The sequence below is a fragment of the Balaenoptera physalus genome (genome assembly GCF_965194825.1).
Source record: "Balaenoptera physalus genome assembly, chromosome: 4".
NCBI classification, from domain to species: domain Eukaryota; kingdom Metazoa; phylum Chordata; class Mammalia; order Artiodactyla; family Balaenopteridae; genus Balaenoptera; species Balaenoptera physalus.
Window position 1 is genome coordinate 54,622,953 of NC_138891.1, and position 17,414 is coordinate 54,640,366.

The window sequence follows — 17,414 nt, forward strand, 5'->3', positions numbered from 1 at the left end:
CGTGGGCATTAGGCAATGAAAAGAAGTGAGTCCCGAGAGACAGCAAACAAAAGAGGTGACTGGTCAGATTGCTCAGCTCACCACCTACAGAAAGCTTCCAGGCCACTGTGCCAGGAGAAGGAACCCAGGCAGAGCAAGGCTGGCTCCCAGCCTGGAGGAGATGAAGCTGGGAGTTTGGGGAAGCCAAGGTCATGAGGGTTTATATTCCTTTTTATTGTCAAGCTGCTTCAATTTGGGTTTCAGTCATTTTAAGGAAAAGAGACCTAATATGCTTTCTTATATTTCATTTTCTCGCCCATTTCCCTTATTCCTGAGTTGATTTTTAAAGTCAATCATACCTCAGGCATTGCTGAAGTCACATGCTAAGATCTGACAAGTGCCCTTTACTATGTAGCCTCAAGTATGTAAGCTGCAAGAACCACAGCCCTTAGAGTGATTTTTGAATTAAATTGTTAAAATGTGTTTTTAAGTTAGTACTTTCTGAAAAATCTATTCTTCTGCAGACAGGCTTACAGCTCTCTTCTATTAGGGCTAGAAATTGACTTTCCAGCCACTGACACTTGACAGGATGTTTATTTTCCCATTATAACAATTGCCAATTGTCCACCAATTTCTCTTCTCACAGAAATAACAAAGGTCAGCTGTGATGAACTACCCCCTCTGTAGCCTGTCTCTGAGAGTTTCTTTTTATCCATATTTGATATCAGTGATTCCCTCATTTCTCATAAAAGAAAAAAAACCTGAAGACAATCCATGCAAAGTACTGTCATTGAGGGTGGGGCAGAAGGAAGATAAAGGTATTTGCATGTTATTCTCACCCTGACTACTAAAGCCATCACCCAGTGAGGATGGAATGTTAGCACTGATGCACTCTTTTTTTTTCCCCCCCAAAAAGCTCTGCAGCTTCGAGATAAAATGTAACCTTGCAGTTGCTAAGGTAACTGAGTTTTTTTTTTTTTTCCTTCTTAGGAATAGCAGAACAAATTAGGTGAAGAAAACTTCTGTAAATTGCCAATACATGGATGCCCTAAGGCTGCGATAGCTAAATGGTTCATTGGAATCCTAGGTAACCAATATGCGGGGCAAGTCATCTAAAAGATATTTTTACTGTTGATATGATTTGCTTCTTGAGCAATTTAATGCAAATGGATAAAATCATAGTCACCCCTCCTTTTCTAGTTTTACAGCCTTTCTTCCCCTTGTTAATTTTTTGTAACTTAATGGCTATCAGTGTTCCTAAGTATGAGGCCCAGGATAGAAAATATTTAGATACAATAAAATATGACAAGGTTAATTGTTGGCAATGGTCTGCTTCATAATCAGAACATGTTTAGAATTAGGTATTGATATTTCCCAGTTGCTGCTGTTCCTGGGGGCTTCCTTGTGGTATGGTATCATTAATCTCTCATAACTCTGCTGGCAGGATTATTTATAAAAATATTTGGAATTAGAGACTAGTGGCTTGTACATGATAATCCAGTCATTGTGTTTGCTTTCAAAATATCCCAATGTATTTTGACATTAAAATGCATTGATAATATCTATGATACTTCATGTGTCTAAGATGCATTTTTTTCTATATTTTAATATCCCTGAAATTTGGATGCATCTTCCACTTGACAGTACCTTATAACTGCCATTGGCCCCTTCACTATTTAAGTATCTTGTAATGCATATGAGAATCAATGATGTCATAGACTGGATGAAATATAGTATTATGACTTTGATTTGAAAGAGTTTTGGTAAAACTTTCTCCACAAACTATTTTCACTTGACTTGCCAACCAGTCTGTTACCAACAAAACGTTATGATTTTCAAGACTCATCTTTAATAAAACCAGCTATCACAGCAGTGTTGCTGATATACATGTTTTCATCTGTAAGTGTTCCAGAGGTTTCTTGAGGTATCATAGGATCATCTCTTACTACCTTCCTATGAAAACATTGCTTCAAATGAAACCACTTAACAAAAGGGGTTCACTCTGAATATATGAATGAGGAAAGCTATGTTTGCTAGTAACTTGTGTTTCATTGACTTTGCCTCAGTCCTGTGGCAGGGCATCTGATTAATGAATAATACATATTCATAGAATACCTGCCCTGGGATAGGAGCTCTGGGTTGTGGTGGGCTTTGGAGGGAGTTGCCTCCAAATCAGGTCACTAGCTGTGTCACCTGCCAAGTCAGTCAATCTCTCTCAAACTTGGATTCCCATCAGGAAAAAGGGCTAATGTTCAAAGATTAAACCAAGTAAAACAATATATTGCACCATAACTGGTGCTCAGTAAATGGTCTTTTTGTTTTTTAATCTTTCTTTTCTCTATACCTGCCAATTGGGTTAATTTTTCTTTTGTAAAAAATTAATGAAGAATACAAAGTTTTATGTGTTACAATTTTGAAATTATTACTACTATTCTTAATGTATTCTAATATTTTCTAATATGATAAAATGTTGTAAAGAGGAAATATTAGTCTTGTCTAAGCTGAGAGGTTTGGAAGACTAAAGCAGTTGACTCATGGAGCCCAAACGGAGGAAAGTAAAATTCTAGAAATAGTCTTCAAAAAATTCTATAATTTCTCTAAGCAAAAGATTACATATTTCATATGCAGGGTCCACTTTTTCTGGTTTTACATTTGATTGATTAAAAATCACATTAGAGAATGAATATTTGGTGCCATATAGAGTGCAATGGGCGTGGACTTGGTTAGTAGATAGATCTGAATCTGTAATAACAGTTTGATCTCTCTAGGTGTGAGACTTTCAATAAGTTACATAACTATCTTGAGCCCCAGTTTCCTATACATAAAGTTAAAGTAATAATATTGTTGTTGAGAGAATAAAAGGTAATAATGTATGTAAAGTGTCAAACATAAACCATGAATTAGAATAGGTAGTAAATAAGTGTAAGTTCCTCCAATATCACAGAAATTTCTTTAGAAAGGAAAATTTTCTCCTATATGTAACATTTAGTTATAACAAACTTCAAAGGACATTTTTTAAATGCAGTCTTATTTACAAGCTTCTTAGATAGCCTCATCCACCAGAGGGCAGACAGCAGAATCAGGAAGAACTACAATCCTGCAGCCTGTGGAAGGAAAACCACATTCACAGAAACATAGACAAAATGAAAAGTCAGAGGACTTTGTACCAGATGAAGGAACAAGATAAAACCCCAGAAAAACAACTAAATGAAGTGGAGATAAGCAACGTTCCAGAAAAAGAATTCAGAATAATGATAGTGAAGATGATCCAGGACCTCAGGAAAATAATGGAGGCAAAGATCGAGAAGATGCAAGAAATGTTTAACAAAGACCTAGAAGAATTAAAGAACAAACACCTAGAAGAATTAAAGAACAAACAAACAGAGATGAACAATACAATAACTGAAATGAAAAATACACTAGAAGGAGTCAATAGCAGAATAACTGAGGCAGAAGAATGGATAAGTGACCTGGAAGACAGAATGGTGGAATTCACTGCCATGGAACAGAATAAAGGAAAAAAAAAAAAAATGAAAAAAGCCTAAGAGACTTCTGGGACAAGATAAAATGCACCAACATTCACGTTATAGGGGTCCGAGAAGGAGAAGAGAGAGAGAAAGGACCCAAGAAAATATTTGAAGAAATTATAGTTGAAAACTTCCCTAACATGGGAAAAGAAATAGATACCCAAGTCCAGGAAGCGCAGAGAGTCCCAGGCAGGATAAACCCAAGGGGAAACACGCCGAGACACATAGTAATCAAATTGACAAAAATTAAAGACAAAGAGAAATTATTGAAAGCAACAAGGGAAAAACGACAAATAATATAAAAGGGAACTCCCATAAGGTTAACAGCTGATTTCTCAGCAGAAACTCTACAAGCCAGAAGGGAGTGGCATGATATACTTAAAGTGATGAAAGGGAAGAAACTACAACCAAGATTACTCTACCTGACAAGGATCTCATTCAGATTCGATGGAGAAATCAAAAGCTTTACAGACAAGCAAAATCTAAGGGAATTCAGCACCACCAAACCAGCTCTACAACAAATGCTAAAGGAACTTCTCTAAGCGGGAAACACAAGAGAAGAAAAGGACCTACAAAAACAAACCCAAAACAATTAAGAAAATGGTCATAGGAACATACATATTGATAATTACCTTAAACGTGAATGGATTAAATGCTCCAACCAAAAGACACAGGCTCACTGAATGGATACAGAAAGAAGACCCATATATATGCTGTCTACAAGAGACCCACTTCAGACCTAAGGACACATACAGACTGAAAGTGAGGGGATGGAAAAAGATATTCCATGCAAATGGAAATCAAAACAAAGCTGGAGTAGCATTACGCATATCAGATAAAACAGACTTTACAATAAAGAATGTTACAAGAGACAATGAAGGACACTACATAATGATCAAGGGATCAATCCAAGAAGAAGATATAACATATATATCTATATCTATATATATGAGCACCTCAATATAAAAGGCAACTGCTAACAGCTATAAAAGAAGAAATCAACAGTAACACAATAATAGTGGGGAACTTTAACACCTCACTTACACCAAGTGGACTGATCATCCAGACAGAAATTGAATAAGGAAACACAAGCTGGAAATGACACAATAGACCAGATAGATTTAATTGATATTTATAGGACATTCCATCCAAAAACAGCAGATTACACTTTCTTCTCAAGTGCACATGGAACATTCTCCAGGATAGATCACATCTTGGGTCACAAATCTAGCCTCAGTAAATTTAAGAAAATTGAAATCATATCAAGCATCTTTTCCAACCACAATGCTATGAGATTAGAAATCAATTACAGGGAAAAAACCGTAAAAAGCACAGACACCTGGAAGCTAAAGAATACGTTACTAAATAACCAAGAGATCCCTGAAGAAATCAAAGAGGAAATCAAAAAATACCTAGAGACAAATCACAACAAAAACACGATGATCCAAAACCTATGGGATATAGCAAAAGCAGTTCTAAGAGGGAAGTTTATAGCAATATCAGCCTACCTCAAGAAACAAGAAAAATCTCAAATAAAAAATCTAACCTTAAACCTAAAGGAACTAGAGAAAGAAGAACAAAGAAAACCCAAAGTTAGTAGAAGGAAAGAAATCATAAAGATCAGAGCAGAAATAAATGAAATAGAAACAAAGAAAACAGTAGCAAAGTTCAATAAAACTAAAAGCTGGTTCTTTGAGAAGATAAACAAAATTGATAAACCTTTAGCCAAACTAATCAAAAGAAAGAGGGAGAGGACTCAAATCAATAAAATTAGAAATGAAAAAGGAGAAGTTACAATGGACACAGCAGAAATACAAAGTATCCTAGGAGACTACTACAAGCAACTCTATGCCAATAAAATGGACAACCGGGAAGAAATGGACAAATTCTTGGAAAGATATAACCTTCCAAGACTGAACCAGGAAAAAATAGAAAATATATACAGACCAATCACAAGTAATGAAATTGAAACTGTGATTAAAAATCTTTGAACAAATGAAAGTCCAGGACCAGATGGCTTCACAGGTGAATTCTATCAAACATTTAGAAAAGAGCTAACAGCCATCCTTCATAAACTCTTCCAAAAAGTTGCAGAGGAAGGAACACTCCCAAACTCATTCTAAGAGGCCACCATCACCCTGACACCAAAACCAGACAAGGATAATACAAAAAAAGAAAATTACAGACCAATATCACTGATGAATATAGATGCAAAAATCCTCAACAAAATACTAGCAAACAGAATCCAACAACACATTAAAAGCATCATACAAAAAAAAAAAAAAGGATCATACACCATGATCAAGTGGGATTTATCCCAGGGATGCAAGGATTCTTCAATATATGCAAATCAATCAATGTGATACACCATATGAACAAATTGAAGAATAAAAACCATATGATCATGTCAATAGATGCAGAAAAAGCTTTTGAAAAAATTCAACACCCATTTATGATAAAAACTCTCCAGAAAGTGGGCATAGAGGGAACCTACCTCAATATAATAAAGGCCATATACGACAAACCCACAGCAAACATCATTCTCAATGGTGAAAAACTGAAAGCATTTCCTCTAAGATCAGGAACAAGGCAAGGATGTCCACTCTCACCACTATTATTCAACATAGTTTTGGAAGTCCTAGCCATGGCAATCAGAGAAGAAAAAGAAATAAAAGGAATACAAATTGGAAAAGAAGAAGTAAAACTGTCACTGTTTGCAGATGACATGATACTATACATAGAGAATCCTAAAAATGACACCAGAAAACTACTAGAGCTAATCAATGAATTTGCTAAAGTTGCAGGATACAAAATTAACGCACAGAAATCTCTTGCTTTCCTGTACATTAACAATGAAAGATCAGAAGGAGAAATTAAGGAAACACTCCCATTCACCACTGCAGCAAAAAGAATAAAATACCTAGGAATAAACCTACCTAAGGAGGTAAGAGAACTCTACTCAGAATACTATAAGACACTGATGAAAGAAATCAAAGATGACACAAACAGATGGAGAGATATACCATGTTCTTGGATTGGAAGAATCAATATTGTGAAATTGACTATACTACCCAAAGCAATCTACAGATTCAATGCAATCCCTATGAAGTTACCAGTGGCATTTTTTACAGAACTAAAACAAAAAATCTTACAATTTGTATGGAGACACAAAAGATCCCGAATAGCCAAAGCAGTCTTGAGGGACAAAAATGGAGCTGGAGGAATCAGACTCCCTGACTTCAGACTATACTACAAAGCTACAGTAATCAAGACAATATGGTACTGGCACAAAATCAGAAATATTGATCAATGGAACAGGATAGAAAGCCCAGAGAGAAACCCACGCACCTATGGTCAACTAATCTATGAGAAAGGAGGCAAGAATATGCAATAGAGAAAAGACAGTCTCTTCAATAAGTGGTTCTGGGAAAACTGGACAGCTACATGGAAAAGAATGAAATTAGAACACTCCCTAACACCATACACAAAAATAAACTCAAAATGGGTTAGAGACCTAAATGTAAGACCGGACACTATAAAATTCTTAGAGGAAAACATAGGAAGAACAATCTTTGACATAAATCACAGCAAAATCTTTTTTGATTCACCCCCTAGAGTAATGGAAATAAAAACAAAGGTGAACAAATGGGACCTAATGAAACTTAAAAGCTTTTGCAAAGCAATGGAAACTACAAACAAGATGAAAAGACATCCCTAAGAATGGGAGAAAATATTTGCAAACGAATCAACAGGCAAAGGATTAATCTACAAAGTATATAAACAGCTCATGCAGCTCCATATTAAGAAAAACAAACAACCCAATAAAAAATGGGCAAAAGACCTAAATAGACATTTCTCCAAAGAAGACATACAGATGGCCAAGAAGCACATGAAAAGCTGCTCAACATCACTAATTATTAGAGAAATGCAAATCAAAACTACAATGTGGTATCACCTCACACCAGTTAGAATGGGCATCATCAGAAAATCTACAAACAACAAATGCTGGAGAGGGTGTGGAGAAAAGGGAACCCTCTTGTACTGTTGGTGGGAATGTAAATTGATACAGCCACTATGGAGAACAGTATGGAAGTTCCTTAAAATACTAAAAATAGAATCACCATATGACCCAGCAATTCTACTACTGGGCATATACCCAGAGAAAACCATAATTCAAAAAGACTCATGCACTCCAATGTTCATTGCAGCACTATTTACAATAGCCAGGTCATGGAAGCATCCTAAATGCCCATCGACAGACAAACGGATGAAGAAGATATGATATATATATACAATGGAATATTACTCAGCCATAAAAAGGAACGAAATTGGGTCATTTGTAGACATGTGGATGGATCTTAAGACTGTCATACAGAGTGAAGACATAAGTAGGATCTTTCTTTCCACATAAGTCAGAAAGAGAAAAACAAATATCGTATATTAACGCATATATGTGGAACCTAGAAAAATGGTATAGATGAACCAGTTTGCGGGGCCGAAATAGAGACACAGATATAGAGAACAAACGTATGGACACCAAGGGGGGAATGTGGCGAGGTGCTTGGTGGTGGTGGGTTGAATTGGGAGATGGGATTGACATATATACACTAATATGTATAAAATAGATAACTAATAAGAACCTGCTCTATAAAAAATAAACTAAAAATCAAAAATTCAAAAAAATATGCAGTCTTATTAAAGATGAGTTTATTGGAGAATCAGTATCCCAGTCTGCATGAGTTTGGAGACGAAACAAATGACCAAATCTTTGTAGCTGACTGCCTAAGACTTTGAATTCAATAAGGGAATAAAAGTAAACTATCATACACACCTGCTCCAACCCTACAATGCTTCACTTGTGGATATTTTTGTGCATGAGTTTTGATGAAAATGCTGGGATTTAGCAGAGTCTTATTTTAGTTTTCTGGAATGTTTGAGATGGGAAAAGATAAAGGGAGTTAAGCTTAATTGCTACTTGATAGACAAATAAGAAATAAAAATAGCTCTGCTATAGTTTAACTCTATAAACTTTCTATCAATTGTGGACAAGTTCTAAGTATTCCAGAAAACAAGGCAATTTTGGAAATATGGTGTCTTATTGCCTACTTATTAAAGTAGAAATGTTTGTCAAGCTCAAATGGTCTAATTGTAAAGCTTACAAAATTTTAAAGCAGTAAGTTGGATGGATTATTTCATGTGAGATAGTGTATGTGTTGGGGGGGTGATGCATTCTAAGTGAAGGCAGCAGAGGAGGTGTCATATTGTCTTCTGTGTTGTCTTGGTGTTAAGGCTTACTCAGGTAATTTTGAGATTATTCATATTAAAGCATCAGAGCTTAGTGATTAAGAGCCAGATTTTGGAATCAGGCTCTGCTAGCTCACCTCTGTCAGTAATGGAGTTTGACATTGGAATGTTAGGTAACTTTCTAAACATTAGTTTCCCCAGCTTTAAAGTAGAGACAACTTTATAGAGCTGTTGTGAGTGGTAGAGTCTGTTTTGGAACCCAAGCAGTCTGGTTTCAGCACTATTGACTGTTATGTCAGATGTTCAAGGTATATTTCTTTTAAAAGGATTGTGTTCAGATCATTTTATTAGAGTAATAGAAAGGAAAAAAAAATAAGTCAATACTTACTTTAATTGATTAAAAATTAAATTGTATCATAAAATGAACAATTTTAGGAAAAAATGTGACCTAACTTTTCACCCAATCCACATCAAGATCTTATGGTTAGAGTTCATATTATATATTATATATTATAGTTCATTACATCAAAGAGATTGAAAATGCAAAATATATCTGTAGAGTCTAATACAGAGTGTCTAGTATATTTACCTACATTAGATTTCATATGTGATATTTTTAGCACTGTTTCTGCCTTTTCACCATCCCTAGTACACCTGCAGTGGCAAAGTGTTTCAGGCAATAGTTCTCATTTGAAACTTTATTTATTACATGCTGGAAGCTCTTTTAAAATTAAGAACTTGATTTGACTTTGTTTCAGCAGTTACTTCCAATTTTACAAGTATAAATTAATATCAATCCATAAGAGGACCAAAGATTGAATTTTTACATGGTCTATTAAAAATGTTACTTATGTATTCTGCAAATAATTCTTCACTCCCAATTCTTAATGAATTTAAGAAAGAACCCAAGAACCTTCTGATCAAAATAAACATAATATCAATGACAGCATATTTGCATTATGCTTACTGTCTTAAAGTACGTTATTCATGTCAAGGCAAAATATATATTAAAAATGCTTGGTCACAACTTTAATTCAATGACATTGAACAAAGACCTGAAACTGAAGGTAAATGTAGTGTAACTGTAGCTTTGGTTAAGATGTTCTTTAATTGTGATAACATATGGTGCAGAAATATCCCATGGGTTTCATTTCAGTCACTCCAAAATACTATTATTTAGTTTACTTGAATACCTCCAGCACAACAGAACCTTGGTTAGAGACAGTATATATAACTATTTTGCCCATTGAAAGCTGTTTATTAAATACTTGGAAAGTCTTTTCTAAATCAAATAAGATTAACCATTTGGAGCTTGTACTTTATGGTTTAATAAAAAGAAAGTTGCGCTTCAGTCTCACTTTTATTTGTTTTAGATCTATTTATTACTCTCTTTTTTGGGCCATCAATTTTAGAGCATTAAAAATAAGGAAAAGCATCAATTGCAACCTGGCTCCAAAGATATTTGTATTTAATAGACTGATGAAATAAAGATCCTACAAAATTTTCATCATAATTTTCGAAGTTTAGCTGATAATTTACTGTGTATGTTTTAAAATTGAGAATAAAACTGTGTCAAATGTCTTCAAGAATGTTTATGATATTATATTTATACTGTAAAATCCATATTAAATACTCATGATGAAAATAAAATGTTACTTAACAAATAAATAAAGAAGCATATTTTGAAAGCATCCATTGTGATACATAGTAATTGTTATTAGGTAACATATTTGATTTCATGTTAAAAAAAAGAATGTAGGATGATTATGAAAGCATATCAAGTATAATAAATGTATCTTTAATCAGAACAATATTTAGTATGTGGTTATTCAGAATAGATTATTCACCTGTAGTTGGATTTAATAATTGTATAAATTGAGCCTAAGAAAGATATTTGGTATGCTTACAGAAATAATGAAAATAAGAACACCCTTACAAGAATGTGAGAGACAGCAGTGCATAATGGAAAACATACTTTTTGGAGTCAGACAGATGTGGGATTGTACCTCTGCACTTCATCCTGGTGCAAACTTGAGCAATTTATTTAACATTTCTGTACCTCATTTTTTTGTGTGCACAGTGGGAAAAAAACAGCCTTCCATCAGTTAACTATTGCTGCAAAAGTAACCACCCCAAAACTTAGTGACTTGAAATGGAAAGGCTTCTTACTGCTCACCAGCCCCGCAGCTCAGCCAGGTTTGCCTGTGCAACTGCAGTCAGTTGTGAGGGTCAGGTAGGTAATTCTGCTGATCTAGGGTGGTTGACGTGCTGAAGTTTGGTCTAAGGTAGCCTCTGCTGGGAAAACTGGGCTCTCTTCCATGTGATGGCACTTCAACAGGTCAGTCCTGGCTTCTTATGGCAGAGAAGGAGCACACAAGGTGTCTTGAAACTGTTGTACTGTCAATTCTGCTGTGTTCTTTCGGTCAAAGCAAGTCACAAAACCAAGCCAGATTTCAAGGAGTGTGTAACAGACTCTGCTTCATGATGGGAGTAGCTGTAGAGTTGCATTGCAAAGTACATGGATCAAGGAAAGAGTAAAAAATTGTGTCCATTTTTGCAGTGTACTGTAGTCCCTATCTAGCAATTTAATATTATCTCTAGAAGAGTATTTGGCAGAAATATGTGCTCAATAAAGTTAATCAATTTAATTGTTTTTTTAGAAATAAGCCACTTAACTTTTTACAGTATTTTTGTTCTTTTGTTACTTGTTTTTCTTTTACAAGGCCTGTGTATGATTTTTTTTTTTTTTTTTTTTTTTTTGGCTGTGTTGGGTCTTCGCTGCTGTGCGTGGGCTTTCTCTAGTTGCGGCGAGCCGGGGCTACTCTTTGTTGCAGTGGCGGGCCTCTCATTGTGGTGGCCTCTCCTGTTGCGGAGCACGGGCTCTAGGTGCGCAGGCTCAGTAGTTGTGGCACACGGGCCTAGTCGCTCCACGGCATGTGGGATCCCCCCAGACCAGGGCTTGAACCCATGTCCCCTGCATTGGCAGGCAGATTCCCAACCACTGCACCACCAGGGAAGTCCCCTGTGTATGATTAATCATTTAATTTTTTGAAAGTTCTCCTTCTAAAACTGCTTAAAATAACTTGACTCAAATGTAAAATAAATTCAAATATGGCAAAATTTCATTATAAGAATTCATGGAAAGTATTACTTTTAGAAATTATGTTCTTAGAAGTTTAAAGATCAAAACATAGGTTTGGTGGGAAAATACTTTCATTCAAAATTCTTCGGCATGGATTGAAACTTTTTATGTGTCATTCATTTATTAGTGTCTGTTTCATCTTTTCCTTTGTTGTGAGAGAGAGTATATCATAAAATATAAATTGTTTCATCTGAATAAGTTACATTATCTTTAATAATTAAAAAAACTCTTTATTTTAAACTAATTTTAGACTTGCTGAGAAGTGGCAAAAAAAACACATTTCCATGTATCTCCCAACCCCACTTTCTCTAGTATTAGCAGTGTACATAGCCACTGCGCAACTTTCAAAACTTGGAAATTAACTTTGGTACAGTACTATTAAATAAAGTGCAGATCTTATTTGAATTTCATCAATTTTTCCCCTAATGCTTTTTTTCTGTTCCAGGATCCTATCTATGATCTCACGTTGCATTTAGTTATTATTTCTCCTTAACCTCTCCAGTTTGTAAGTAAGTTCCTCAGTTTTTCTGTTTCCTTCATGAACTTGACTCTTCTGAAGAGTGCTGATTAGTTATTTTGTAGAAAGTTGCTCAATTTGGATTTGTTTGATTGTTCTCATGACTGAAATGAAGTGGTGTATTTTTTCATAGTAGTATCACTGAAATGATGCTGTGTCCTCCATGCATTATTTCAAAGGGTTTATGATGTCACTGTGTCTTCTTGCTGGTGATAATAGCCTGATCACTTGGTACAGTAGGCCTGTGAAGATTCTAATATAAAGTTATTATCTTTCCCTTTTTAATTACTAAATACAGTGGGCCCCTCTGTATCTGCAGGTTCCTAGGAACAGACAGATACGGAAGGCCTACTAAATATACTAAGCCATTTTATATAAGGGACTTGAGCATCCATGGATTTTGGTTTCTGTGGCCCCTGGAACTAACCCCCCTCATATACCAAGGGGCAACTGTGTCTTGGGGACATACTTTGAGATGATGCAACCCCCAGGTCCTAGTTTCTCAACATCATTCTTCACTAAAAGAGCAGGGACTCCTGGGAAAAATAGTTGATTCCAAATGGGGCAAGGTAAATACAAGATGAACCTGAAACATCTTGTGGTGAGAGAGTTTAAGAAAGTGCTCAGAAGAGGTGAGGATTGTCAGAAAAGCACGGGAGCCAAACAGAAGAAGCTCCTGATGGCTGAAGTTGAAACAAAATAAATGATAGTTTTGGGTATTAATCCATAGGATTAAATAGACATCTATGAGTCCATATTGATAGAAATATGTAATTGAATAAATAAAGATTAATCAAGGTGGATGTCTTAGCTTGGGCTACTGTAACAAAATAAATACCATAGATTGGGTGGCTTAAATAACAGACGTTTGTTTCTCACAGTTCTGGAGACTGGGAAGTCTAAGATCAAGGTGCCAGCATGGTTGAGTTCTGATGGAGGCCCTGTTCTTGGCTTGTAGACCGCTGCCTTCTTGCTATATCCTCACATGGGGGACAGAAAGAGAGCTCTCGAGTCTCTTCTTCTTCTTAATAAGGGCACTAATCTTATGATGAGGGCACCATTCTCCTGACCTCATCTAAATCTAAAGTCCTCACCTCCAAATACCTTCACATTGGGGCTTAGGATTTTAACAAAGGAATTTGGGGGGCATCCAAATATGCAATCTGTAACAGTAGAGAAGGGACAGGTATTCCTTACAGTAAAATTCAGTTAATAAAAGTAGAAGAATGGGGGGAAATAAATAATCACCATTAGGCAAACAACATGGTAATGACTTTTGTCCACTGATGGATCTTAAAATTAGTGAGCAAAAGTTTGAGGAGAAACAGGATTTGCATAGTATCTTTGATTTTAAAACCTAATAAAAATAATCTTCTAAAACATAGAAGTATTTCCATTTTTGTGCAGTTCTCTTACCACATAGCCAGATGCCATCAATTTTCAATACTCTTTTAAATAATTAGAGAAAATCTTCAAGCTTTTTGCTTAATTGCAGTCTCTGTCTAGGCACAGAGGTATAGAACCAAAAAAAAATCAGGTTCTTTGGTGCTTTCAACATCATCTTCTATAGTTTTGTTATCTTGGCACAGGTGTAAAATACAAAACCTCAATTTGTGCTACCTTTTGGAAGTTCACCAGTTCAAAAAGGCCCATGCCCTGTCCTCTGGCAGAGTGATTATTAGAGGAACACATGCTGTAATGACGTTCATAAATCTAACCACCTGTGCATGGCATTGAAGCTTGGGACTAGATTTGTAAAAGCAATGTAAAATGGAGAAAAACACATAATGATATCTTACTTGTTCTAGAACATTCTATGCTCTGTTACATATTTTTTGACTAGAGGAATTAGAAATATCTTAAAAATTAAAAGCAGATGGCCATAGTCATCATGGTAATTGTCCATGTATTTTTTCTCCTTTATTTAAATAACTTTAAATCACAAAATGTAAGAGCTTGAAGGATGCTAGAAGTCATTCAGTTCAACGTGTTCATTTAATAGATGTGAAAGTTATAGCACAGAGGTTAAGGAACTTACAAGATTTACTATGGTCTCATCCGTTTTTGAAGTTCATAGCGATCTAATCATGATTAAGGAAGTTTGACTTGTTTAGAAGTGAGGCACAACTTTATTTGCAGTATCAGTTATTAGCAAACAAACTGAAGAGCAAACTACTAATGATAATTTTATAACAGCCAATTTTAGTATTTAGCTCATCAAGTTATAAAGCATAGTTAAATTATAATACTCATAGCCTACTCTAAAATTGTAATTGTAATAAAAAGGGTTAGAAATAGGTAGTTGTACGAAAAATATATATATATTTCATTGGTGAGAGTAATAGTTTGAAATAATAATGCTTAAATCTAAATATCATTGTTTTTGCACATTGCTTTATTCGTGGATGATTAGTTCACGTGTACAATGAGAAATGAAACTCATAAGGTCCCTTGACCATGTAGAACTTATAGTCAAGTGGAGGAAAAGTAGTAAGAAGTAGATAATTAAATATTTAATTTTTACTTTTAAAAGCTGTTATATGGGAGATGTGCATCTCTTAGGAGATAACATTTAAGCTGAGACTGACTGAAAAAATGGAGTCGTGGGAAGCTGGAGTCAGAACACTCCAAGGAGGCAGCAGCATGTACTGAGGCATCAAGGCTGGAAAGAGGGAGGTGGGTAGGGACATGGGGGGCAGAGGAGAGACAGCTTGTGGTAGGCCAACTTAAAGAGTATGGATTTTATTTAAAGTTTCATGGGAAATCATTGAAGGATTTTAGTGAGGGGACTTTTATTTATGTTTTTAAAGAATTATTTTCATTTCTATATTGGGGAACTGATGAATGGCACAGCTAGTAATAATGCTCTGATTTGTTCTTCACCTTTATGCTTAGTGTATCTTTATTATCCTCCTCCTTTAAAAATTGTAGAGTTATGCTTATAGAATTGTGAATGAAGAATTGTATGGCTATAAATCATCCTTTTAAGTATTATATATTAATATATATGCAAGTATGTTTGTGTGTATGTATACATATATGATACTATGATCACATAAATATGTAATATACCTCATATATATTATTCTGAAAATAAAGTAATTATATTTTTGCTACAATTTGATTGAGAAAACACCATCATCCCTTTCAATAATTCCTTCAGTTAATACCATCAGACTGTATATGGATGTGGAATTACTGTCTTTGACCAAGTTAAATGACATTTTTTGAAATTTCTTAGCCTTTTCTATAAAATGGTACTACTTCAATAAAGAATAAAAGACATAATAAATGTAAATAAATATTATGCCTAGCATATAGTATATACTCCATAATGTCATTTTAAAATTTATTATGCATTGATATGATGAAATATTTTAATTTTGATCTTTGCTGTAAGCAAAGCCATCTTTGTTTCTCTCTTAGTACACTTTGCATAGATTTTTTTTTGTTGCTGTTGTTTGTTTTTTGGAACTTTTATTAGATTCTTGTTACTCTGGAAATATATATATATATATATATATATATTTTTTTTTTAACATCTTTATTGGAGTATAATTGCTTTACAATGGTGTGTTAGTTTCTGCTTTATAACAAAGTGAATCAGCTATACATATACATATATCCCTTTTATAAGCTTATCTTTCTTGCCTACTGAGAGAAGTCTGCAGATGGTATCTAGCAAGGACACAAAGGAGGGAAGGTTCATGTCAATTTAGAATGTAAAAAGAAACTGACTAGAGAACATTACCTATATTGCCTAATTTTAAAAATAAACAGAATGTGGAAGTTCAAGAGCAAGGTCGATTGGAACATTTTATAAAACCATGGAAAGAATTGGTATGGTGGGTTTATTTTTTTAGATTCTACTTCCTATAATAGTTTTAAAAAGTGTTTGTATAACATACACCTCGCATAGCTTTATCGATGCTACTTACATGAACTGGAACTAGCTTAGAGTGATTGTGAGTAATTCTTTCCAGAAAAGGTAGGGGTGGTTATTATTGTTATTTCTGTTGTTTTCATTACTTGGCTATTCAGCAGATTTCATTGTTGTGTCTTGGAGATAGCTGTACTCAAAGCTTTCTATAGACCTTTAACCAAAGTGGAAAAATTAAGATATGGTATGAACAGCTTTAAAAAATTACACAATATAGTGTACCTTATACACTAAACAATAATAATTTGGTGTCTCCTTTAAGAAAAATTAATATTTTCAATAATCTTTGCATATATTACACTTATGATTGGATTAAATAGAATCACTCTTAATCCAACAAAATATCTGACATGAATTTGGGTTCTTAATGAAAGATAGTTCTTTCCTCACACTTTGAAGGGGACATAGTTTTATGCAAATGAAGTATGTTACTTCTGTTAAATAGGTGTTTTGGAGGCTTAGCCAATCAGAATACATTTGTTGACTATAGCACTATGCCTGTGTATTGCCTAAAACCATGTGATGATCACTAATAATCAGTGACCAATCCATATTTTGGGAAATAGTATTTAGTTGATAAAATTATAATTCATATAAAATAATATAAAATGCAATATAGAATAAAGGTTAAGATTATTGGTTCTGGTACCAAACTAGTTGGGTTTGATTCCTGTTTCTACCATCTCAGGAGCTTTGTGACCCGGAGGAAGTCACATAACATCTCACTTTCCCAAACATAAAATGGGAAGGGTACTCTCAGTGCATATATCATAAGGTTATTATGAGGATTAAGAGAGCTGAATTGTGTAAAGCAATTAGATTAGTTTCTGGTACTAAGGTAAAGGTCCTGTAGCATTTACCATTATTATTAAAGACTTATTTGGTTCTGTCAAGTAGAAAATGTGAAGAGTGGTTTGTTATCAGAATGCAGGGGAAAGAAACAAATCACCATGGGACATCCAGGTGTCAGTATTCGAATGTTAACTGCCTCTTTAGATAAGATTTATATTTGCTGAGTTACAAGAACAAAGATGTGGAGTTGGAAATTTAGAAAATGTTTGGGAC

The 17,414-nt window shown here is 34.7% G+C and overlaps 1 protein-coding gene across 5 annotated transcripts in view; it reads left to right on the top strand.

Annotated features, from left to right (window-relative positions):
• Window positions 1-17,414, top strand: part of NAALADL2 (N-acetylated alpha-linked acidic dipeptidase like 2) — a 1,434,969-nt gene that overhangs the window by 414,861 nt on the left and 1,002,694 nt on the right. The window contains exon 4 of one of the 5 annotated variants that reach the window (XM_082458959.1): window positions 970-12,401. The exons of the other annotated variants lie outside the window; for them this stretch is intronic. The gene's annotated coding sequence lies outside the window, so the exon portion shown is untranslated. The remainder of the gene's footprint in view (window positions 1-969; window positions 12,402-17,414) is intronic. 5 annotated transcript variants of the gene reach the window in all.